Genomic DNA, 26718 nt, shown 5'->3' with positions numbered 1-26718 from the left:
TGGTTTGTGAATGATAGATATGAAAAAAATGAATGAGGAATATATGTTGGATGGATGGATGGATGGATGGATGGATGAGTGATAAATAGATGGATAGATGCATGAAGAATGAAAGGATAAAGATTAATGAATGCAGACAAGATGGTAAATGGCTATTAATGACTAGTGAATGGTAGACAGATGAATGATGGATAGATAATAAATAGATAGATGGAATAATGATGGCTGGGTGAGTGGCCTGCTGAATGGATGTATGGATTATAAATAGATTGATGAGGGATGAATATAGAATAGATGATAGGTAGATGGATAATGGTTTGGTGGTGAATGCATGATGATGGATAAGGAAGAGATGATGGGTGAAGAATGAATGGACATTTGGCTAGATGGATGGTGAGTGAATGATGAATGAATTGTTACTGTTTAAATTAATGTAAGAAAAATGGGTAGGTAATAGCTGGATAGATTGATGGATGATATGTGAACAGTCGTGAATAGATGTGTGTGTTACTATAGATATTCTTTGAGGATCCTTCTAGCCCTGATATTTTGTGAGTCCACTCTCTAGGGAAAGAACTGACACTGATATTTGATGAGGTTCCAGAGCCAGGCATCTTCACATGTGCTTGACTTATGTCATCTCAAGTGCTCACTGCAACAACACTGCAAGCCTGGTCTTGTTATGCACACCTTACACATGAGGAAAATAAGGCTCCGGGGAGGAAGCGATCTTCCCAAGCCTGACTCCGCTTTGCTTCTTTGTCAGTTTTCTCCTTCTTCCTCTAGTGGTACCTGCTCCTCTCTGCTAACAGTTTTACACGTCCCTGCACCATTCATGGCTTGCCTCATCCAAGAGCCTCTCCACACGCTGGCCCTCAGGGATCTCTCTATTCCACACTTGAGACCTGCTAGCCTGCCCTTCTCTGCCTTTCACTTGGTTCCTACCATGATTCACAATCTTCAGCAAAACAAACATAATAGTGGTTTGGTGGTGAATGCATGGTGGTGATAACAACAGCCCTAAAGGTAGTTATTGTTATCCTCATTTTAAAGGTGAGGAAGTCAAGACTCAGAGATGTACAGTGACTTGACCAAGATCACCAGCTAGTTAGTGATGAAGATGGGGATGTAACATTGGTCTGTTCAATCCCAAAGTCTGCATCTTAAATATTAATGTCATATTTCCTCTTGGCTACTGTGATGTTGGGTTACCCATATTTGTTTAAGTGTGTATGCCCGTGTATCTGTGTCTCGTCTCTCCAGATTGGAATAGAGATGCTTTATCAAGCTTTTCCTGAACTCCCTTCTGTGTCATAGACTGGGAAGAGCCACAGAATATCAGTGCAGAAAGAGGCACCATGGACATCCTGAAGTTCAACCCCTTCACGGTCCCAGTGAGATCACCAGGGCTCAGAAAAGGGATACAAAATGCTCAAGGCCATTTGGAGGCTGGGCTGGGATCTGAACCTGAGCCTTGAGCCTTGGTGCTCAGCAAAAATTTATTTATGAAATTGTGGAACTGCTGGACTGGTGCTAGGAATAATAATAATTAACAAATGTGAAGCAGATATAACTGTCAGCCCACATCCAAAATAGCCTCCATTCAACTGGGTAGTAGAAACTTAACTTTGGTCACTTCCAAGTGCCTTCTTTCTCTTTACTCCCCTCAGGTCACCATTCTTCCTCCCCCCGCCGCCCCCCGCCCCCGCAACACACACACACACAAACACACTTCCTTATGTGTGCAGAAAGGTTCCTGGTCCAGGGGCCTGCACACCCACTCGGACATCTAGGTTTGTAGGTTCCTTAGGTTTGACCTGGAGTAAGGCCCTGGGTCTTGCTCTCCAACCCCTCAAGATGGTCCAAGGTTTCTGTATTCTCTCTTCAGGGCCACACATCAGTATCTACATGCTCCATAGCTTCCTATATCTGACCCTCTGTATTACTTGGGATGCTAATTCAATTCTTGTAACACAGGCCAAACTAACTGTGTTCTAAGAGATAGAAGTTGATTCCTCTCATTAACCAGTAGAGGGTAAGTAGTCCAACCTGATGCAGTCCCATGGTGTCAGAAACCGAGGCTTTCTCCATTTGGTTGCTCTGACATCCTTCACATGTAGCTTGTGGACTTAGATGGCTTCCCAAGCCTCTACCACCATGTCAGATTCTAACTGGCAGGAAGGGGAGAATTTCTGCCATTTAAAGAATGTCCCACCCTAGCCAGTTTGGCTCAGTGGATAGAGCGTCGGCCTGTGGACCAAAGAGTCCCAGGTTCAATTCCGGTCAAGGGTATGTACCTTGGTTGCAGGCTCCTCCCCGGCCTGGGCCCTGGTAGAGGTTCTTGCAGGCGGCAACCAATCAATGTGTTTCTCTTACATCAATATTTCTTTTTGTCGTTCCCTCTCTCTTCTACTCTCTCTAAAAATCAATGGAAAAATAGCCTTGGGTGAAGATTAACCCTCCCCACCTCAAAAAAAAGAATGTCCCTTTTTTCTTTAAATACATGGCCCAGCCAAAGCCGGTTTGGCTCAGTGGAAAGAGCGTCGGCCTGCGGACTGAAAGGTCCCGGGTTTGATTCCGGTCAAGGGCATGTACCTGGGTTGCGGGCACATTCCCAGTGGGAGATGTGCAAGAGGCAGCTGATCGATGTTTCTCTCTCATCGATGTTTCTGACTCTCGATCTCTCTCCCTTCCTCTCTGTAAAAAAAATCAATAAAATATATTTGAGAAAAATAAATAAATAAATAAATAAATGCATGACCCATAAATTGCACACACCATTGGGTTTATATACACATCCTTTGTCAGAACCTGGTCATGTGGCCACATATAACTGCAAGGGAGATGTAGTCTTCAGCTGTGTGGCCATCTGCAGCTACAGAAGGGGAAGTCAGATCATTGCATGACTACTAAATATCTCTGCTACACTTCCCTTATCCCCGGATAATTTTTATCTCATTTCCTAAACAGGAAAAACTAATTTGACTCATTTATTCTTCTTACTCTACTAGCTATGGCAGAAATTGCATACCCTCAAATTACTCAGGGCTTTGACTAAATTTTCATGACTTTGCAATCCAAAAGCTTTGGCCTTTGGGACTCAGAAAGTAATTTCTCCCATTTCTGTCCTCTATAAGGTAAGGGAGGCCACTAACAAATAGGGGAAAGGTAAGGTGCACTGACAAACACAGGAGATGCCTTCAGTGTTACAAATATTTTACAGCTACAACTACAACTCAGACACCTCCCCTTCCTGCTAAGTCTTTTGGTGGTTTCCTTAGACTCTTAGTTTTGGCTTAAATTAAGACTCCTCAAAGAGGCATTCTCTGCTACCCTACTTTTTCCTTCATAACAGACATCACAATATGTAAGTGAATTCACATGAGCCTAGTGAGATTTAAAAAATCTTTAAGTCTTGTCCCAGGTGACTGAAAACAGTGTGGATGTGACCCTACTTACAATTAATGGTTCAAGACCCTAGAGCAGGGGTCCTCAAACTACGGCCCGCAGGCCACATGCAAATACAAATATTGTATTTGTTCCCGTTTTGTTTTTTTACTTCAAAATAAGATATGTGCAGTGTGCATAGGAATTTGTTCATAGTTTTTTTTTAAACTATAGTCCGGCCCTCCAACCATCTGAGGGACAGTGAACTGGCCCCCTCTTTCAAAAGTTTGAGGACCCCTGCCCTAGAGGTCAAAGTATAGACTTGGGTGGGGCTTTTCCCAGTGGATGCCAATGGGGGGAGACATGCTGGAGGACCAGATGGGTGCTACAGCTTGACAAATACCAGTCACAGACTCCTCTCCCTTCCCCCAACCAATACTAAGATGTCCCCACCATCCAGGACTAAAAACCCAGAAAAAAAGGGAGGAAGGGGAAAGCTTGACTCATTCAATCATGTTCAAATCTGAAATGACTGGGTTGTTTTGTTTTGTTTTGTTTTGTTGCTAGATTTGATTGAATTTTGCCTTTTCTGGCATCAGGAAAAATAGACGCTCAGGAGAAGCAAAATTCAGTTATAAAAAATGGAATGTTACATTTCTTGCATATTTGAGTCATGGCTGATAGGTGTGTTTTGGCCATATTAGAATTCTGGAACCACAGATGGGTTAACTTATGAAAACTTGTAATCACAGAGTTAATATATTCAGTCTAAGAATCATATAAGGTTAGAATCATAAACTCTATTCAGAAAGAACATTAGAGATTGTCTTAGTTTGGGTTCTCCTAAAAGTAGAGCCTAAGACCAGGATTTGGGTACTAGTAGCCCAGGAAGCCAGAGGAATCTGAGAGAGCGGGATAAGGAAAGGGAGGAAAAGCAATAAAGCAAGTTACCGAGCCAGTTTCCAATATGCCAACCAGTGCCCTATCTTTTCTAATAATTGATTGATTGATGAGAGAGAGAGAGAGAGAGAGAGAGAGAGAGAGATCAATTTGTTGTTCCACTCACACCTATGCATTCATTGGTTGATCCTTATCTGTGCCCTAACCAGGGATAGAGCCCACAACCTTGGCATATCAGGATGATGTGCTAACCAACTGAACTACCTGGCCAGGACTTATTGCCCTATCTCATTCAGACTCCTGAGCTACCAATGGATAAAAGACTGAGAAACTTATCCACCAACTCCCATCCTCCAGGGATTAAGGTTTTCCCAGGGTGGATCCTGGTTGAGAGAGTTCTCAAGGTTTCAGAGAAGCCAAAAGACTGCCAGGCACTTGAAATGAGATGCTGTCTGTGTGCTGGAAGTATCCACAGTAGCTCCAGCTAAAGTTAGCAGTGGGTTAAGGGAATGAGGAGTGGGACCAATAACAAGCAATGATCCAGTTTTACCCCAAATAAGAATTCCCTTCTAAAGGTCTGGACTAGAAGTCTACAGGATGCATCAGTCTGTGTGGATTTATTTGGTTCCATTAGCACCTTGTTAAAATGAAATTGAAATCTAAAGGCCTTTAGGAGGCTCATGCAGTTTTCATTTTGTCCTAGGCCCCACCACTCCCTATTGCTCACATGCCTTCAGATTTCTGTTACCTGCCTGGCCCCCAGAAGCATTTGACTTTGAGGCCCCTGCACGGCACATCTCATTGGCTACAGGGTCCTTCAGATCTTTGTCTCACATCTGTATCTTCAGCTCCTGACACACAGCCTGGCCCATGATAAATGTTTCATAAATGTTTGCCAGAGAATGTAGCCTCTGCTTGCATTTTTCCCTGCCTGGGAGCTCACTCCTTTCAAAGCTGCCTGTTGTATTGTCTGCTACCTGCCCCCAACCCCCTACTGACCGGCCCCCAGGCATTCCCAGTAGGGACTGGGGGGGTGAAACTCCCTGCTTGGGGTGAGCAGCAGGTTAATTTCCTCCTGGAGCTTCCCTCAGCAAACAATGAGACAATGGCCAGCCGGAGGTGGCCTGCGTAAGACAGTGGAGAAGGGGAAGTTGTAATCTGTGCTTGAAGCCAGCAGGCGGCAAAGGGGCGAGAAAAGCAGCCTGAGCCAGACCGGGCCCTCCACCCAGCCAGCCCCTGGGACTTCGGCAGGGCCCCAACCTGAAGGTCACCTGAGTCGCCCTTGAGGAAAACAGCCACAAACCACCATCCTCGAGGAGAAAACACGGATGGGTGGGGCTCACCCTACTACCCCCTCCCTGTCCAAATGGTCCTATTTCCTCTTCACATAACCCCATCTGCCTACCTTCTGGGCCCTGCTGGCAGGGAGATATCCCCAGACAAGACAGACACCATCTGATGCTGTCTGGCCTTGGGGCATGTTACTTAACTTCCCTGCACTTTATCTGTAAACAGGGAATGATACCACCTCCTTCCTCTGCTTATCAAGAGGACTGTCAAGCGGATTCCGGATTCCGTCCCTCCGTTTATGCGCATTTATTGAGCATCTGCTATGTGCAGGCGCTGGCTGTGTTGGATGTTGTGGATACAATGTCCCTGCCCTCGTGGAACACCGTTGCAACATGGAGAGAGTCAATAACCAGGCAATTGCCCCAGGGCATGAAATCACACCAGTGACAGGTGTCACAGGAGAGCAGGCAGCACCATTATGGCCAGGCAACACAGGACCCTAGGCTGCAAGATTGATGTGGGCTTCCTCTAGGAAGAGGCAGCTAAACTGAGTTAAACAGGGAGTGGAAGTTGACTAGGCCAAGGGGAAAGGGCCCAGGGAGGCAACGCAAAGGCCTGGATGTCGGAGCAAAGAGTGACACCATCCCACTGGCTTTCTGATAATGCGTGGAGGTGCTCAGCACAGCGCCCAAGCCGGTGGGCTCCCACCTCAACAGAGGGGTCCTGTCTAAGCACCTCATGCACGACAAACTGCTGCTTCCCCAAACCTCCTCACACTGCAAGGGCTGAGACTTGCTATACCCACCTCACAGATGAGGAAACTGAGGCTCAAGGTAGGGGAGAGAGAGAGATGAGTGAGCACAGCAGGTGGGTCCCAGCTTCCTCTGGGGAAGGGTCAGCGGTTGGCAGGACATCCTGAGATCACAGAGAAACTCAGGAGGACCTCCCCTCCCACACACACATCTCAGGGTAGTTTCTTGCCCCGCTTCCCATGCCCCAGGGGCTCCCCTAAATCCAGCTCTGTACCCAGAAAGGAAAGGAAAGAGGACTACAGATAACTGAGAGATATACCCATCCCAGGACATAACCCCACATGTCCAAAAGAGCTGAGCAGCCTCGCCCAGAGCCATATCCACACCCGGGCTCAAAACCAGCCTGTGGCTCTGCGCCTCCCCCAAGAGACTGGCTGCACGCCACGGAGTCTCCCAGAAAGAGCAGCTCCCACCACGGAGAGCGGTAGCTGTGCCCTTCTGGGTCCTTCCTCTTAGCTACCCAGTGCTATGAGCCCCACCTTACTGAGGAGGAAACTGAGGGATGAAGAGGGAAGCCTCCTGCCCATGGTCCAAGAGTCGACAAGGAGCTGTGCCAGGTTCCAAGCTGATTGGCCTCACAGCTGGTGCTCCACATCCCCATCTCCTGCAGGAGCCCCTGGTGGCTCACTTTACAGACCGCATCACTGCACGCTCAGAGCCCTCTGTGGCTTCCCGTGAGTCAAGGTAAGTCCTTGCCTTGGCTCAGCCTCTCTGCTCATCTCCCACTCGGCACAGCCTTCCCTTCTCTCACTCGCTCCCACCTCGTTGCACCCTGCTTTGTATTTCCCCACAGGCCTCATCTCTGCCTGACCACCTAGGCGGCATTTATTTGTCTGCTGTTTGTCTGTGAGCCCAAGAAGGCAGCGTGCACTTGGTTTCTTGTTCACAGCTAAGCCCCAGTGCTTGCCCAACGGTAAGTGCTCAACAGGTATTTGTCACATGAATGAAGAAAGGCCGAAAGGTCTCCAGTCTCACTCCAGCCCCAACTACATCCGAAACCTGCATCCTCAACTCCCCCCAAACACCCCACTTGCTGATACCAGCCTTTTGGGTTCAGGAAAAGCCCAAGCACAGCCAGCTCCTCACTGACTGGCCGGCCACCAGCCTTGGCAGGTCCTGATCACAGGCCCCTCTAAGGATGGAGGAAGCCAGAGCTCAGCGAGAACATGTGGCTTATCCAAGGTCACAGAGCCCCAAAGGTCACAGAGCCCCAATTCCCTGGGGGGAACATCTCACTCCCCCATCACTAGAGCGGGGGGGGGGGGGGGGAGGGGGGCTCTGCTTGGAGGCCCAAAGGAATGGGAATATGGAGGCTCCAGCTCACCCACTTGCTCCAGAGAACCCAGTTATGTTGGGGGGCAGGGTGTCACTCTGCTGCCAGCAGCTCCCTCCTTGCAGCACTGGGACTCCAGCTCCACGTGTTCCAGGAAATCCAGGCCACATTTCCCTCCAGGAGCCACCGCCCAAAGGGACCCTCTGGGGAGAGACAGAGCATTTTTAAGGAAAAGGGGGGGGAAGGTGGGAGGTGTGGGAGAAAGAGTCACCAAAAAAAAATAATAATAAGATACTGTGGCTGGGCCAGGAATGTGCCTGGGTGAACCAGAGCCAAGCCTCCTGTCACATCCACAGCTGTGCCGGCCAGGGTGGGGTGCAGGGCGCAGGCGGGGCCGGGTCACTCTCAGGACAGGACACCAGCTGCCAACCTGCTCCTGGCAGGCAGGCTGGCTCCCTGCCTCCCGCCTGGGGGGGTAATGGGAGGAGAGCTGGGCAAGCACCTGGGACAGAAGTCAGGGCTCCGGGTTCTGCTACCCCAGCCCATTCACCAGCCTGGACCTCAGTTTCCCCATCTGTGCAATGACAAGATTTGGAGAAATGCTACAACAGGGTGACTTTTCAATAAGAGACCAGTTGAATAAAAGCAGGGAAAGGGACAGCTACACTTTTTAACAGGGTTTGACCTGGGGTCCCAAACTCAGGGACTCTGTGAACTTGGATAGAAGAAATAACAACCTCATAGTCACCAGCCTCTAACTGAAATTCAGCATTTCCTTCAAGTATGCATGTGGATCATGAGCCACAGCAGGGTTAGCAGTGGCCTTGTCACAACAGAAGCTGAAGGCACTTTTGTATGATAACACAGTGGTTGCAGACACCTCCACAAATCACTGATGCTCCCCAAGACCCGGGCCCTGCATCCATACCGTTTATTTTGTGTGCTATTAAAGGAATTCAGCTTTTACTGCATCACTAACCCTTGTTACTATTGCAGTAATAGCATTTCAATATAGTGGGTTTCCTAAAATATAATCATACACTTTACTTTATGTGCTTAAAAAAAGGAATATAAGAAGGGGGTCCAACCTGTCACCAGATGTCAAAGGGGTATACAACACAAAAAGCTAAAAATCCCCTCTTTATATGCAGCCATTTATATTTTTAAATGGGGACGTTCTCTATATACTGACTTGGAACAATGTCAAAACACAGTGCTAAGAGCAGTCAGAAAAGCAGGATACACCAGTGTCTGTGTAAGAACCAGGCGGGTGCCTAGGTTCACCTGATGCAGGGACCCCTAAACCATAGCAGTGGTCATCCCCAGGGCCTGAGCGCCCTCAATCCCTGCAGCTCTGCCTTTCTTTCATGCACGTATATATTCAGGGAGAGTCGAGATTCTGGAAGGTGGCTGTGCCTGGAGGAAACAGATTTTGAATCTTCCCAAATTCCCACATCCAAACAGACAAAGCAACTAGGTTGCAAACCAAAACCAATGGACAAGATTTAGGACAAAACTAGTTGACAAGGTGTCCCCACAAATCCCAAAATCCATGTGGGTAGAGACAAACCTGCACATTATTAAGGTTTGTGTGGGAGAACACTCCCACCATGAGTATTTATTTGTTTGGGGGACACACACAGTCTCTGCCCCAGGATCCAGGAGTAGTAGGGAACACAGACAATCACAGAAACATGTGAGAAGAGTAATTCTAAGAGTTTGAGACTCTGAACATGTATAAAGGAACCCATGTTTGAAATATTTCATTGCTAAAAAAAAAAAAAAAAAGAGCAAAGGAAGAAAGAAGGTGAGAAAGAGGTCGGTAGACGTTAAACAGACATGCTGGTAACTCCTCCTCTGCAGGCCCAGACCAGTGGCATCTTAGGGCAGCTGTTCACACACACAGGCTCCAGGGGAGCTGCCCAGCCCCCAGTTCAGAACTCAATGCCCACTACCCAGCATCTTCCTTTTTGATGAATCATGTGTTTGTGGACTAAAAGGCAGGGTTATCCCAGCCAGGAAGTCCTTAGAGTCATCAGCGTGGAGGCAGCCCCTTAAAGCGGAAAAAACAGCCCTCAGAGGCTCGAAACACAGGTTCGAGTCCCAGGCCGGCCACATAATTCACAGCGTGATCTCACACTGGTCTCAGAGGCGCAGAGCGAAGGCAGCTGCCAGGGCTCACCCATAAACCTGCAGATGATTCTAGACACCCAGGTGGAGGAAATCGGAAGCCCCTGGCAGCCACTAAAGGTAGGGGTGAGGATGAAGCCAGGTCTGTGCCCTCTCTCCTTGGTTTCTCCAAATACTCAGGCAGCACCACCCTCCGGGCAGGACAAGAACAGTGCACTCGGGACCCAGCCACACTCCTGTTCACTCTAAAGCAACCCCAGCAGGAGGTATCCTTATCCCCGTTTTACAGATGAGGAAACTGAGGCTTAGAGAGGGGAGGAAGGCCCCAATGTGCTCTGACCTGGGTCTCTTGTGGGGGCCCTCACCCCTGGGACAGCTCTGTGCTGGCAATCCTGACCTCCACCAAGCCTGGAGGCCCACTCAGGGGTGTGGCTGTCTCCCTGTAAGCAGAGCTATTTTTAGTGTCGGCAGCAGGGGCTAAGGGCCAAAGCCAGGAGTGACAATGGGGGGAAGGGGGTGGGGCTGCTGGCGGCCGCCCCCGCACCCAAACAGCCGCCCCATTTCCTCGAGGAACCAGGCCATGCACAATACAAGGAAAGCCGAATGGGGAGCGGCTGGGGGTTCCTGGGGAGGGGGGGCTGACCTGGCCCATCAGGGCAGCTGGGGGCTATGAGGGGGACTCCAGACCAGGGGGAAATGGACCATTAGTCCAGCTGCCTGGTCCCGACAGAAGTGATCGTTCATGCTCCACTCACTCCCATACACACACACTCACATTCATTCTCTTTTACACATACACACACTTTCTTAATCTCTCACTCAGTCATTCTCTCATACAATAATCATACTCATTCTCACACACTCATTCACCGACACTGACATATTCACATTCATTCTCACACTCACTCATTCTCACACACTCATCTCTTACATATATTCTCTCTCTCTCTCTCTCTCTCGCTCTCTCTCTCACACACACACACACACACACACACACACACATACACACACATACATGAGTCTTTTATTAATTCCTAGGCCAGGGCATGGTCTAATCCAGCCTAGAGGCTGAGAACTGGGCCCCGGGGACTCAATGAAATGAGATTCCCAAGCAGGAATTGATTTGGGGACCAGATGAGAAATGTTGTCATGAGCACCCCAGACATTTTACCAGGGTCCTGGCCTCTTTGGGGAGGGACGTCCCTGCTGGGGAGGTTTCAAGCCTGGGGCTGGGACTCTCAGACAAGGGAGGGCTATGTGACAGGAACAGGAAGGTGGTCCCCCATAGCCTGGTAGCAAGGGCTCCTTCCTTGCTCCTCTACAAGGGGAATTCCAGTTTTGCCTGGGCAAGAGCCCTGAACTGAACTTGGTATCTGAGGTTCCCCTATGTTATCCCATGGCTTAGGGTAGGAGAAGGCTTCTCCCTCTTCCCCATCCCTGCTCTGCCAGCCACCGCAGACTGAACTCTGGCTAATGCCTCCTATCCATCCCACCTCTACACCCTTTTGTGTGCCAGGCCCCATGCCAGGGGTGCCCTCCTCTGTCTCCTGTTCTCCCACCACCATTAAAGCTCTGAGAACAAGAACAGTGATATTCTTGTTTGCCATCACATCCCCAAAACCAAGCAAGTGCCTGACACATAGTAGATGCTCAATAAATACCTGTGGCATGAAATCCTTGCCTCTTCCTGGAGGCCTCTTCTCCTCCCCAAACCATGGACAAATTATCTCATTGGGCCTTCTCAACTGCCCGGTGAGGCAGACATATTCATTCCCATTTTAGGGAGGAGGAAACTGAGACTGGAGAGGGAATGTGGCTGGCTGAGGATCACACAATGGGTAGCAGCCTAGGCAGGACTTAATCCTCAAACGCACATACCCACCCCTGGCTGTCATCAGCTCTGGGAGTGAGTCCACAGAGGAGAGAAGATGACAAAGCTTTACTAAGAGAGTAATCAAGGCTGGCAAGAGTGGGGTTTGCTTGTTTTGGGGTGGTCCACTCCAAGAGTGAGAGCTTCTTCCGCCCCCCCAGGACCCACTCAGAGCTGGGCTCTCCTTCGCATGGGTGAAGCTGCACCCAAGGATCAGGAAGGAAAGGCAGAGGATTTTTGGACACGTACTGAAGGCAGACTCTGCACCACATAAAAAATTACCCATTGGAGGTGTTTAAGCAATATTTGGGGAATACTCCTAGGCAATAAAAAGAAGCAAACTACTGATACAACAACATGGGTGAATCTCGGAGACATTAGACTAATGAAGAGCCAGGCACAAAACAGTACATGCTGTCTGATTCCATTTCTATGAAATTCTATGAGAGGCAAAACCAAGAGATAGTGACAGACATCCAATTAACGGTGGCCTGGGCCCAGGAGACGGGTTGGTGGGTGAGGGGCACAGGTATTTGAGAGTGATTGGAAATTATCTGGTCCTGACTGGGTGGTGGTTACACAGGGTGTACATTTGTCAAAACGCATGGGAAGAGACACACTTAAGATGGATAACCTTAAGTACCTCTGATGTTACGTTAATAACATCCTGATACAATTGTTTTTAAAAATTAGCACCATGCTCTCAACTTTGAGAATCTATCATCACTTACCAGTCAGTCTGTGTTCTCTCTGGTAATGGAGGGTGCCTCCTTCCAGATGGTTCGTAAGTCCCAACATGTGAGGTTGCATTTAGGCACCTGCCAAACTTATTTCCAGGAGCAGAATGCTGCGAAGCAAACGCAGGCTGCTGTTTACTGAGCACATGCTGCTCATGGGTAACTCACTTCCCCCAGCACCCAATGAAGTGGGTGCTCATATTATCTCCCCTTCACAGAAAAGGAGAAAGGTGGAGGGAGAGGGGTTTTGCTCAAGATCACACAGCTGGCAGGTGGGAGAAAGGGGATTTGAACTCAGCCTGCCTCCAGGAGGTCACTGTTCCACCTTCCAGATGGTTCCCTCTTTTCTGGCCTCAAATGCTCCCCATCCCTTCCATAAACAAAATCCCAGCAGGGGTGCAGGCGTGCCCTCCTTACCTGGGAATGCCGGAACTGTAGCCAGCTTGTTCCACTTCCTGGCTGTGTGATCTAGGATGAGTGCCTCTACCTGCCATGTTCATCTGTAAAATAAGGGGAAAATACGACTTACCTTTAACGGGTACGAGGTTTTCTTTTGGTGATAAAGTGTTTTGAAACCAGACAGAGGTGGTGGTTGTACATCGTGAATGCACTAAATGCCACTGAATTGTCAACTTTAAATGGTTAATTTATGTTATTAAATTTTGACTCAATAAAAAAGAAAAAAGGGGAAAAGAGATCATCTGTGTAGATATCAATGGACAAGTACATTAAGAAAAAAACTACCTACCTTAAAAGTTATAGTGAGGATTCAAAGAACAGCAAATATCAAGCACCTAGAATAATGCCAGACTAGCAATAAGCACGCAAGACATTGGTATTTTCTTTCATATTTAGTGGCCCCAATTGTCGGCCAAGCTGCCATGGTGGATGCCCAGTGGCTGCACAAGCCCCCCGGGGCTCCCTGCCTCAGCCCATGTTCTCCTGTCTGCCCTCCATCTCCCATCACTCACTTCACTCACTTGTGCCCATCCACACTGGCCTCTCGGCCTTTCATCCTCCCCCTTGCTGAGCAGGCTCCTGCTACAGGGCCTTTGCACTGGCTGTTTCCTCGGCCTGAACACTCTTCTCGACTCACACAGCTGCGTCCTCACTTCCTTCAGCTCTTTGCTGAAATGTCACCTCTTCAGAAAGGTCCTCTTTGACCACCCTCAGAAAACAGCTCTGCTCCAGCCACTCACCATCCCCTCACGGGCTTTACAGTCTCATGTGAAATGGTACACTGATTTGTTCATTGTGTTTTGTTCATCTCCCCATGAGATTGGCAGCTCTTTGAAGAGGGATGTTGTTTCCTGCTGGGAGCCCAGCCTGGCACATGGTGAGCCCTCCATAGATAGTTGTGGAAGGAAGGAAGGAAGGAAGGAAGGAGGAAGGAAGGAAGGGAGGGAGGGAGGGAGGGAGGGAGGGAGGGAGGGAGGAAGGAGGAAGGAAGGAGGGAGGGAGGAGGAAGGAAGGAAGGAGGGAGGGAGGGAGGAAGGAAGGAAGGAGGGAGGGAGGGAGGAAGGAAGGAAGGAGGAGGGAGGGAGGGAGGAAGGAAGGAAGGAGGGAGGGAGGGAGGAAGGAGGGAGGGAGGGAGGGAGGAGGAGGAAGGAGGAAGGAAGGAAGGAAGGAAGGAAGGAGGAGGGAGGGAGGGAGGGAGGGAGGGAGGGAGGGAGGAAGGAAGGAAGGAGGGAGGGAGGGAGGGAGGGAGGAGGAAGGAGGAAGGAAGGAAGGAAGGAAGGAAGGAAGGAAGGGAGGAGGGAGGGAGGGAGGGAGGGAGGGAGGGAGGGAGGGAGGGAGGGAGGCCCCAGATAGTGGCCATCTGGTCATTCAGCTGGGCTCAAATGTGTGAGTCACCAAGGACAGGGACCCTGGGCTTGCCTCAGTGGCCTCAGGATTGATTAGCACGTGGGGCATCTGTTGAGAAAAAAAGACCTCTACTCCGTTCAGGGTCCTGCCACCTGTAAGAGACTGGCCTGCCCCCACACCACCCTACCCTGTCCCAGTTTTACTTCCTCCCCTTACAGCTGTTCCTTCCACCTCCCAGCCTCTTCCATTCCTCCTCATCTGGTCCCTAGAACATCTCCTTGGGCCTTTGTCTTTCCCCTCAGCTGCTCTAGGGGGAAGTTAGATACCTTCCTTCATCCTCTCCTTCCCCACCCTTCTGGCCTGGATCGAAAGCCTCCCGGTCAGGCTCAGCACCCACTCCAGCCACTCCCCTCACCTCCAGCAATTTCCAGGGAACAGATGTGGAGAACAGTGGTCAGGCAGATGTGGTCAGAGGAGCCTCAGGTCCCTCCCCAGGTCAGTTTGCTGTGTAACTCATATCTCCACTCAGAGGCCAGCTGGGGAACTAGGCTATTTGTGCTCCAAATCCAGCGCTACCACTTGCTAGCTGTGTAGCCTTAGGCAAGTCACTCAACCTCTCTGTGCCTCAGAATTTATCTTAGCACAAGGGTGCAAGGCAATAATGCAGAAGGGCTTTGTAAACTGCAAAGCCCTAAACCACCACTGGCTGTGTATTTGTGCTATTTCTGACCCAAGGAGCCCAGAACTGAAGGACAACCTCCCAGTGGCCCTAAGCTATTGCAGATGTTATTTGCCATCATCCTTATTACATGATCGATAACATCCTCAGGTTTCACAAAGGCCACAGTCAAGGGTCCATTAACTTTAAGACAGGGGTAAAGTCCCAGAGAACACTCTAGAACAGCACACTTCCAGCGAAACTCACCATCCCGCAGGGGCCTCACAATAATCCCAAACAGGGAAGAGTCATTACTATTCCATTTTACAGATTTGGAAGCTCAGGCTGCCTCCCTTAAGCCCAAGCTTTATTGTTGTTCCTGCCTGGCAGACTGGAGTCCTTGTCCAGCCCCCCATACCTGCACCCACCCTACCGCCCTGGGGACTCCTTTGAGCTCCCCCCGACTCCTGTTTAGCAATACCTCTCCCCGGTTTTCCCAGGCACTTGCCTATTCTCCCAGAATCCTTCTGATCCCAGCCTGCCTGGCAGTGGTCAATGCCAGATCCACCTCACTTTTCCTCCAGATTCCAAACAAGATCAACTGCATTTCCCCTCCTGATTCCAAAATGAGGCAGGCTGGCAGCACTGCGCACTACTGGGGAAGGGGGCCGGGCAGGCCTGGATTTGTTTGTAAACATTAGCAACAGCTACTACATCTGGATAGGTTCTTGTTCCTATCTTAAAATGCAGCGCAGAGGAATTGGGTGAGCAACTTGCCTGAGGTCACATAGCTAGGGAGAGTGAGAGCCAGAGTTGAAACTCAGGTCTATTTGACTCCAAAATGCTTGACATCAGCCTTTGAAGTCACTGACATTGGGTGACTTCATTTCCAGCTCTTCCCCTAAGACTCCTCATCTCTAACATTGAAAGAGTAATACTTTATTGGATTTGTTGAGTTGAGAGAATTAACTTGGATGAGTTTGTAAAGTGCCCAGAAGAGCACAGGGCACCTGGATGTGGCTGGGGGCTCTGTGGTCAGGCCAACCAAGGGTTAAGTCCCAGCTTTTGCCTGTGGAGACAATTACTCTACCTCTCTGAGCTTCACTAGACCCATGTGGACAACAGACACCATCAGCCCCTCTCTCAAAGATGGTGCTGGTCCCAAAAGCTAATTTTCTGAAAGTTAGAAACATGGCTCTCATACCAATAAGAAGTGAGCACATGCCAAAATCATATGTGATTCATTGGTATTACCCCGTCAGCAGTGAAGCTGCTTCTAAAAGTGTTAGAGAGTCTGAAAGGTTTATAGCTAACGGAAGACAAAATGCTGAAACAGGATTGCAAAGTGAAACTGGTTAATGTCCTGCAGGACCAAACAAATGTAACCTTTGGGGTGATCTTTTCTACTGGAGACAAATGATTTGCAACTTAAATCTACAAGTGAGCCCATAACTTTCCTGAGTTTGGGCCCCAATACGTAAGGAAATGACAAGTCAAACAAATATCTGTCCCCCTCGAGAGTTACTTAACTAACCCTGGAGTGGGTCTGTTAGACAATGGTACGCAAAGAACATGCAGTTCTCCTTTTGTTTTATTTCCAAGTTTGGGATTTTTTTTAAACCTGAGAATGCAATGCAATAATGGAAGAACTTTAAAGTGCTGAATGCCTCTTGGCTTATTATTTGGGTAGCATCTCTGCCCAACAACCCAGAACTCTGAGCAGCAATCCCTATGCTCATCAAATGAGGTGGACAGGGAGCTAGGAACACTCAGAAGAATGCAAAACAAACAAACAAAAAGAATGCAAAACTATTTGCAAGCATGGCCTCATTCATCTTGATTTCCTTCCAGAGAACTCTGAGTTCAGGCCTGGGATTAGCATGAGGTGATGCCTCACATCACACAATCCATAAGTCTCCTTTCCACAGAGTCCCTGCTCACCTAATGACATCATATCTAATAAAAGAGAAACATGGTAATTGGCATACGACCGCTACCCTTCCCATTGGCTAATCAGGGCGATATGCAAATTAACTGCCAGCCAAGATGGCGGCTGGCAGCCAGGCAGCTTAAACTGAACATGAGGCTTGCTTGCTTCAGTGACTGAGGACTCCAAAGTTCCCCGCCTGCCTTGCTGGCCTCTGAGCCTGCAGTTTGAACATTGTAACAAATATAGAAGCTACACAAAACCCCAGAAACCTGCTTTCAGCAAGCAGGGATCTCAGAGCTGGAGGTGATACAGAGTTTCGATTATAGAACCTAAACAAACCAGATACCTACTTTCAGCAGCTGAGGCCTCAGAGCTGGAGCCAAGCCTCAGAGCTAAAGCTGGCCCAGAATTAAAAAAAAGAAAAAGAAAAAAGGAGCAGTTGGGAGCTTCAGTCCCAGCCTGAAAACAGCCCTCAGCCCCTCATCCAGGCTGGCCAGGCACCCCAGTGGGGACCCCCACCCTGATCCAGGACACCCTTCAGGGAAAACCAGCCAGCCCCACCCATGCACCAGGCCTCTATCCTATATAGTAAAGGGTAATATGCCTCCCGGCACCGGGATCAGCGTGACAGGGGGCAGCGCCCAAACCCCCTGATCGACCTGCGGCTCTGTGTGTGACAGGGGGCGGGGCCACAACCTCCCTATCGGCCCTGCTCTATTCCTGACAGGGGAAAGCGCCCCAACCCCCTGATCAGCCCTGCTCTGTGCCTGATAGGGGGGAGCTCCCCAACCCCCTGATTGCCCTGAGGCTCTGTGTGTGACAGGGTGCGGTGCCCCAACCTCCCCACCCCACGGGCCCTACTCTGTGTGTGACAGGGTAGAGCCATAACCTCCCCATCGGCCCTGCCCTGAGTGTGAGAGTGGCGGCGCCCCAACCCCCTGATCCGTTCTGCTCTGTGCGTGACAGGGGGGAGCTCCCCAAACCCCTGATTGGCCCTGCTCTGTGCATGACAGGGGGTGGCACCGCAACCTCCCCATCGACCCTGCCTTGAGTGTGACAGGGGGCGGTGCCCCAACCCCCCAATCGGCCCTACCCTGAGCGTGACTGAGGGTGGCATCACAACCTCCCAATCCGCCCTGCTCTGTGCATGACAGGGGGCGGCGCCCCAACTCCCCAATCAGCCCTGCTCTGAGCCAGACCAGGGGCTGCACCTAGGGATTAGGCCTGCCCTCTGCCACCCAGGAGCAGGCCTAAGCCAGCAGGTCGTTATCTCCCGAGGGGTCCCAGACTGCAAGAGGGCACAGGCCGAGCTGAGGGACTCCCCCCCCCCCCCCAGTGCATAAATTTTTGTGCACCAGGCCTCTAGTTAGTTAATAAATTTTATAGGTTTCAGGTGTGCAATTCCATAATCCATCATCTGTGTACTGTATTGTGTTCACCATCTCAAGTCAAGTCTCCTTCCATCTCTATTTATTCCCCCTTTACCCTCCTTTTTTTAACAATTTTTTTTTAATTGATTTCAGAGAGGAATGGAGAGGGAGAGGGAAACATCAATGAGAGAAAATCATTGATTGGCTGCCTCCTGCACGCCCCCTACTGGGGATGGAGCCCAAAACCCGGTAATGTGCACTGACCGAGAATTGAACCAGGACCTCCTGATTCATAGGTCGATGCTAAACCACAGAGCCGGTGGGCCCCCCTATACCCTCTTCTACTTCCCCCACCCCCTTTTCCCTCTGGCAATTACCATATTATTGTCTGTGTCAATGAGGTTGTTTGCTTAACCCCTTCATCTTTTTTTGTCATTTATTCAACCATTATTTTCTGGGTGTCTACCTGCTGCCAAGCACTGTCCTGGGCATTTGGGGTAAAGCACAAAACAAGACAGACATAGTCACTGCCTTTAAGGGCCTAAAGTCTAAACAAGAGACAGATGATTGGTTAACTAAGATAGAGGCTAAATAATCAAAATCACCACAAGCTCTAAGAAGGAAAAGAACAGGATGAACATGAGCAGGGCCGCCAGCCTCAGAGAGCGGCCGGAGAAGGCTCCCTAAAGAGGTGACATTCCAGCTGAGACATGAGGAATGAAAGGATGCCAGCCAATGGAAAAGCTGGGGGAAAGGCATCCCAGGTGGGAGGTCCAGCATGTGCAAAGGTCCTGATGCAAGATGAGGCTTCAAGGAACGTTTGTGGCCATAGTTTGGCAACTGGCAGGAGATGAGTTGAGGGAAGAAAGCAGGACCTGAATCATGGTGGGAATGGGGGGAAGGGGTCTGCAAGAGACCTAGATGTAATTCTAAATATGATGGGAAGATATGGAGCATTTTGGTCAGACACCATTGTAACCCAACTGTGTTTCTACCCTGGGGTCTTTTACAGTGGGGTCCCTGCACCAGCAGCATCAACATCACCTGGAACTTGTTGGTAATGCAGATTCTTGGGCCCCGCCCCAGAACTACAGATCAGACCTTCTGAAGGTGGAGTCCATCCACTGGTGTTTTAACAAGCCCTCCCGATGATCTGATGATGTTTGGTAACCACCACTCTGGAATCAATAATCCACCAGTTAGTAACACAACCTAGAGTCGCCACCTGGTGGCACTTTATGGGAACTACAGCCTCACTGCTGCTTCCACCGCCAGTCCTTTTTGACACTTCCCACTGAAAGGACCCAGACCAGGGTCATGGACAGAAGGATGGCTTTAGAGCAGTGATGGCGAACCTATGACACGCGTGTCAGAGGTGACACGCGAACTCATTTTTTGGTTGATTTTTCTTTGTTAAATGGCATTTAAATATATAAAATAAATATCAAAAATATAAGTCTTTGTTTTACTATGGTTGCAAATATCAAAAAATTTCTATATATGGCACGGCACCAGAGTTAAGTTAGGGTTTTTCAAAATGCTGACACACCGAGCTCAAAAGGTTCGCCATCATTTCCTTAGAGTGTGTCTGTCTACTTTCTCACATGCAAGAACACACAACATGGGAGGGCTTCAATAACTTCAAGTTTCCTCCTGCTATGCTTAGAATAAAACCCAGATTCCTTACACAGTTGCTCTGTCCTAACTTCCTCTCTCCTCTCACACACTCCCTGTCAGCCACACTGGCATCCTTGCTGTTTCTCAGATACACCAAGCATGTTCTTACCTCAAGGTTTTGTTATTTGCTGTTCTTTCTGCCTGGAATGCTCTTACTCCACACTTGCATGGCTTGCTCCTTCTCTCATTCAGATTCCTTTCAAATGCCATTTCCTCTGGGAAGCCTTCCATGACTGCACTCACTATGGAGCTCTTGCCCTACTGTCTTTCTGTCTGTGACCCTGTTTTCTTTGTTTAAGCAAAATTTTTATTACAGAAAAGCTCTCTGCAGCAGGGAGGGACCTGAACTGATTGCCCCTTTTTCTTCATTCTTGACATTATCTTATATATTTATTTGACTTTTGTCTATCCTCCTTATGAGACCATGAGTTTCAATAAGGCAGGGATGTTTATCTCTTTTGTTCACTGTTGTAACCCCAGTACAAACAGTAGGTGCTCAATAGATATTGTCTGAATGAATAAATATACTCAGTGAGGCAAGTATTACCACCCTCTTTCCCACCAGTGGGGAAACTGAAGCCCAGTGAAGTGATCTGACTCACTCAAGTTCACACAATGAGTAAGTGGCTGGGGTCCAGATTTGAAGTAGGAATTCTGGAAACGGAAGGGTGAGCCGTGTCCACACTGGCACCTTGAGGTTCCTGAGGCTGGGGAGAGTTTTCAATCAAGCAACCACATCATCGTCACCCAAGATCAGCAAGCAGGTGGCTGTGAGTTCTGAAGGATGTTCTTCATGTAAAGGGGCAGAGGGCAAGGTCTAGATCCTAAGTGGGGCAGTACCACCAGGAGCTGGGCAGTCCCCAGTGATTGCCCCAGGCATACAGCAGGAGGGGAGCAGGGGTGCAGACATCCCCCAAATGAGTCCCAAGTCCTGTGTGGTATTCATAGTTCCCTTTAGTAATTGGCATAGATGAAACCCTGTTTTTAGTTATCTGAGCCTGGGACCAAATTCTATTTCACACACAAACACTATGTGTGTGTGGGGTTTTGTTTTGTTCATTTTTACCAGACTTTATTTTTTATAACAGTTTTAGGTTTATAGAAAAATTATGCAGAAATGACAGAGTACCTCATACTCCCTCTTCCCAACACACACAATTTTTCCTATTACTAATACTTTATGATACCTTTGTTACAAATGAAGGACAAATGCTGATGCATTATTATTAACTAAAATCCATAGTTTATATTAAGGCTCACTCTTGGTGTTGCACAGCTCTATGGATTTTGAAAAATGCACAATGCGCCCGGCCAGTGTTGCTTAGTGGTTGAGTGTTGACCTATGAAGCATGAGGTCACAGTTTAATTTCTGGCCAGGACACAGGCCAGGGGTTGTAGCCTCAATCCCCAGTGGGGGGCGTGAAGGAGGCAGCTGATCAATGATTCTCTCATCATTGATGTTTCTCACTCTCTCTCCCTCTTCCTTCCTCTCTGAAATCAATTAAAAAATATTTTTTTAAAAATGCATGTCCTGTATTTATCATTACAGTATCACACAGAAGTCCACTGCCCAAAAAATGCCCTCTGCTCCATCTATTCATCCCTCCTCCCTCCCCAAATCCTTGGCAACCATTGCCTTTTTTATTGTCTCTATAATTTTGCCTTTCCCAGCATAGAGTGTATTTGCTTGGTTTTAATGTATAGTGACGCTGCCAGGAAAGTGACCTCCACATAAGTTGGAACCAGACCGGGTCACGTTTGGTTCAGGACTTTACCTAGAACTGCTCGCATTTTGGAGGATCACTGCCATGATAAGGTCATGGTGTTTGAGTTACCAGAGCTCCTGATTCAGCCCGCAGATTCACGGTGATTCCACAAAAACCATAACCTCCCAACTACTTTGTAATGTTTCCTATGTATTTTGCTCAAATATTTACATAGTAATTTATTCTAAACTAATTTCACTTTTTCTTTTATATTACAATTAGGATATTATTTATGTTGAAAATTATGTGTCAGTAGGTTATATCATCCAGGAATTTCATTTTGGAAAAGAAGCACTGCAACTGTTGTTAAAAGGAACGACTGGGAACGCTGGGTCCCCTAGGGTTTCAACCCATAATTATACTGCATGACAATCACAATGGCAGCAAGCATTCAAAAGGCACTGTGCTGGGCCAGTGACTTCTGTATACAACTCATTATATCCTTACAGTTCCCCTGCCAGGTGCTACATGGTGTGTAGTTATATCCCATTTTACAGAGGGGAAAACTGAGGTTCAGACAGAAGAATGTCCCTGAGTGGGACTGGATATGGAATTCCAGCCCATGCTCCTAACAACCCAGCATCCAGCCCTGGATTTCCTGGGCCTCCTGGAAAGACCATGTTGGGTGAGCTGAATATCTCCAAGCCTGCAAGGCCCCCAGAAGAGCACATGGGGGAACTGAGAGATCAAGAGCACAGGTTCTGGCCTGGGTTCCAATCTTGGCTATGACACTTACTCTGAGTGACACTGGGACAGTAACGCCCCCTCTCTGAGGCTCAGTTTGCTCATCTGTAAAATAGGGGTGATGTCACCAAAGTGTGGTAGGTACTATCCTTTTCCATGTTACCAAGGCAGAAACTATGGCTCATAGAGGGGAAGTGGCCTGCCCAGTGTTAGATGGAGAGTGATTCAATGGTCCTCTAAGGACATGCCCGCTTTGCCTGGTAAGGTCCCCGTGGACCTTATCAATTCTATATCACAGGTCACCAGGAAAAGGTCAGGGGTCACCTTCCCTGGCCACCTATCCCCCAATCCAACCACCTACTTGTTACCCCACAGGGAAGAAGTCTCTGAGAGCCTCAAGACCGGGAGAGCTGGAAGAGGGGTGCTGTCCCTGGAAGCACTGGGACTCAGTTTCCCTGTGGTGAACTCCAAGTCCTAAAGTGATGCATTCCTCTCCATCACCACCACTTCCTTCTCATGTAGACACTCCTTTCCTCCTCCCTTCCTACCCAGCAGCCAGAGAGCTCTCATAAATGTAAACTCATATGAAGTCACTCCCTTGCTTAACCCTTCCATGGCTCCCTATTGTCCTTAAGCTACACTTCTCTACCTGGTACACAGGAACTTGCCCACTCCTATCTCATTTCCCACAATGCTGCCTCCACTCCTCACTCCCCACGTATGTTCAGGGCACATTGGGCTCTCCCATGGGCCCTTAATGCGCCAGCATGTTCCTGACTTAGAACCTGTGCCCATGTGCTTCTCCTCCTTGGTCAGCTCATAAACAACTCACTCCTTCCCTTCACCAGGCAAACCCCTCCTCCCTCCCTCCACTAGGCCAGCTTTTCCTGTTATGCTCTCTCATACCCCACCCACTGGTCTCTCCTAGCAATAATCCCAGTTTCCAACGATAGATTCATCTAATTATCTTCTCCCCACTTGATTGAGCTGCACTGGGACCCTGCTCTGTTTCCTTCTGCATACTGAGAACCGTGAGAAGTGTCTGCCCCCAAGTAGGCACTCTGGAGAAACTACTGACTGGCAGACTAAAAGACCACACAGAGGAGAGATGGCCCATCTCCTCCACCAGGTGGACTAAGACATACAATACAACTTGAAAGAAAGGAAAAAATGGGAAAATGGAAGGCAGAGGTAATCCCAGGCACAATTCAATTCACTGTTCAGCATGCCTAGACGTGCCAGACGCCATGCCATGCACTAGGAACAGTGTATGTGTGCCACACTGCCTGGACTCAGAGCCCAACTCACTACTCTCTAGCTGTGGACGTTTAGGTAAGTCACTAAACCTCTCAGAACCTGGTGTCTCTAACTATCAAATGGAAGAAGTGGAGAAGTTACTTCATTACAGAAAACCCATGCCTTAGGGCATTAGGACTTACTATGCCCTTGAAACCCCAGTGGAACCAGCAATTCTGTTTGGTTACTATTGCTGAATCACACACCACTCCAATACTTAGTGGCTTAAAACAACCACTTTTTCCTTCACTGGTGTGTGAATCAGAAACATTGGAAAGGACCAGTTGGGTAGGTCTTTGTTAGAGTCAGATGTTGGCCAGGCCTGTGATTATTTGAAGGCTCAATGGCTGGCTATTGACTGCGGGCACCAACCTGTCATATTCGTTACCTGCGCCCATCCACCCACCCCCGCCATTACCTGAATTTCTAGCCTATCACCTTCTATCTTTCCAGCTCACTCTCTCCAGTACCCCAATTCCCACAATCCTTCAGTCCCACTGAGACCTCTGATTCATTGAGCCTACCACCTTCCCCCTCATGTCCTCACCTCCCTCCTCCCTGCTTAAAGCCCCTGGGGTGTCATTATCCTCAAGCACTGCGCACTCCCAAGAGAGGCCCCTGCTCCCCTCTGGTGGAACACCCAATGGTTGACACCAACTCTCTGTCCTTCTGTGCTTATTCCTCTGCAGTGCAATGTGGTTGAAGAACAACACACCCCATGTGGACTGGTCTCACTTTACTTACCTGACTGCTAAGCCCAATGGGCCTTCAGTACACTGCAGTTCCCTTGGCCCATTTCTTCTCCCCAGGCAATTCCTTCCTATCTTCTCCTCAAACCTCCATCACCTTCTCTCCCATTCTTAGTCTGAGCTGAGGATCTTGCTTCCTATTTCACAGGGAAAATTCTAGCAATCAGAAAATACTTTCACAAGCTTTTATTTATAAACTAGGGGCCCGGTGCACAAAAATTTGTGCACTGGGGGGGGGGGGAGGTGTCCCCTCAGCCCAGCCTGTGCCCTCTCTCAGTCTGGGACCCCTCAGGGTATGACCACCTGCTGGCTTAGGCCTGCTCCCCAGGGGATTGGGCCTAAGATAGCAATCAGACATCCTTCTGGCAGCCCGGCAGCCCTCAGGGGATGTCCACTTGCCAGTGGGGAGCAGACCTAAGCTGCAGTCAGACATCCTTAGCACTGCTGAGGAGGCAGGAGAGGCTCCCACCACCGCTGTACTGGCAGCCATCAGCCTGGCTTGTGGCTGAGCAGAGCTCCCCGATGTGGGAACACACTGACCACCAGAGGGCAGCTCCTGCATTGAGCGTCTGCCCCCTGGTGGTCAGTGTATGTCATAGTGACCAGTCATTCCCAGTCTTTCTGCTGTTAGGGTCAGTTTGCATATTACCCTTTTACTATATAGGATAGAGGCCTGGTGCACAGGTGGAGGCCAGCTGGTTTGGCTTGAAGGGTGTCCCAGATCAGGGTGGGGGTCCCGCTTGGGTGCCTGGCCAGCCTGGGTGAGGGGCTGATGGCTGTTTGCAGCTGGTCACACCCCCTTCAGGGTGGGGGTCCCCACTGGGGTGCCTGGCCAGTCTGGGTGAGGAGCTGAGGGCTGTTTTCAGGCTGGCAGGCGACTGAAGCTCCCAGCCTCTCCTTTTTTTTCTTAATTCTGGGATTTATTTACCTTCTATAATTGAAACATTGTTGCCGTCACTGGCACTCTCAGCTCTGAGGCCACAGCCGTCCGGCTGAAAGCAGGTATCTGGGGTTTGTTTAGCTTCTATAATTGAAACTTTGTTGCTTCTGGAGCTCAGAGCCGGGCCTCGGCAGGTGGGGAACCTTGGCTTCCTCCATCACTGGAGCAAGCAAGCCCCTTGCTCGCTTCAGCTGCATGGCTGCCGGTCGCCATCTTTGTTGGCAGTTAATTTGCATATTGCCCTGATTAGCCAATGGGAAGTGTAGCGGAGGTATGGTTAATTACCCTTTTTGTCTTTTATTAGATAGGAAGGATACTCGGATACTCTGCCCCAAGCCATGGTCCCATCTGTGTATAGCTCCCATCTTTCTCTGTCTTCTCCCTCTGGCATCATCATCATTTCCAATCTACTGAATTATTCTCATCAACATAAAAATAAACTATTATGTCTGCATTGAAGTAACTTCTCCTAACCCGACTCTGCTCTCCACCTACCACCCCATCCTCAGTCCTAAAGCAAAACCCCTCAAAAAGCTGTCTGTACCCACTGCCTCAGTGTCTCTACTTGCTCTCCTTCCATTACAGAAAAGGTACAAAAATAGTACAAAAAATACCCAAATATCAATCACCCAGATTTTACCATCTTTGGTTTATCATTCTCTTTCTTCCCTCCTCCTCAACTCTTATAGAGTAAGTTGTAGACGTGAGTCCTTTATCCCTAAAACCAGTGTGTATTTCCTAAAAGCAAGGACATTCTCTTACAATAACCAAGATCAGGAATTTTTACACTGATACAATATTATTATCTAACTACAGGCCTGGTGCACAAAAATTTGTGCACTCGGGGGGAATGGGGGTCCCTCAGCCTGGCCTGTGCCCTCTCGCAGTCTGGGACCCCTTGGGAGATAACGCCCTGCTGGCTTAGGCCTGCTCCCGGGTGGCAGAGGGCAGGCCCAATCCCTAGGTGCAGAATCTCTGGTCAGGCTCAGAGCAGGGCCGATTGGGGAGTTGGGGCGCCGCCCCTGTCATGCACAGAGCAGGGCGGATCGGGAGGCTGCGATGCCACCCTCAATCACGCTCAGGGTAGGGCCGATTGGGGGGTTGGGGGACCGCCCCGTTACACTCAAGGCAGGGTCAATGGGGAGGTTGCGGCGCCACCCCGTCACGCACAGAGCAGGGCCAATCCTGGGGTTGGGGCGCTGCCCCATGTCATGCACAGAGCAGGGCACATCAGGGGGGTTGGGGCTCCTTACCCTGTCACGCACAGAGCAGGGTCGATCAGGGGGTTGGGGAGCTCTCCCCTGTCACTCACAGAGTAGGGCCGATAGGGGAGTTGGGGCACTGCCCCGTCACACACAGAGCAGGGCGGATCAGGGGGTTGGAGCACCGCCCTCTGTCACCCACAGAGCAGGGCCGATCAGGGGGTTGGGGTGCCGCCACTGT

The 26718-nt window shown here is 49.4% G+C and overlaps 1 long non-coding RNA gene across 3 annotated transcripts in view; it reads right to left on the bottom strand.

The window, feature by feature from the left end:
* Window positions 1–26718, bottom strand: part of LOC118663044 — a 63387-nt gene that overhangs the window by 29032 nt on the left and 7637 nt on the right. For 2 of the 3 annotated variants that reach the window (XR_004969973.1, XR_004969972.1), the window contains exons 2-3: window positions 12817–12899; window positions 12394–12509 (exon numbers count right to left, since the gene is read on the bottom strand). This is a non-coding gene — a long non-coding RNA (uncharacterized LOC118663044). Of the gene's footprint in view, window positions 1–7713; window positions 7866–12393; window positions 12510–12816; window positions 12900–26718 lie in introns of all 3 variants that reach the window. The other variant, XR_004969974.1, reaches the window with a different exon arrangement.

The sequence above is a fragment of the Myotis myotis genome, unplaced genomic scaffold (genome assembly GCF_014108235.1).
Source record: "Myotis myotis isolate mMyoMyo1 unplaced genomic scaffold, mMyoMyo1.p scaffold_m19_p_9, whole genome shotgun sequence".
Lineage (NCBI taxonomy): Eukaryota > Metazoa > Chordata > Mammalia > Chiroptera > Vespertilionidae > Myotis > Myotis myotis.
Note: the sequence above shows the minus strand (reverse complement) of the source record. Positions and strands in the feature narration are given on the sequence as shown.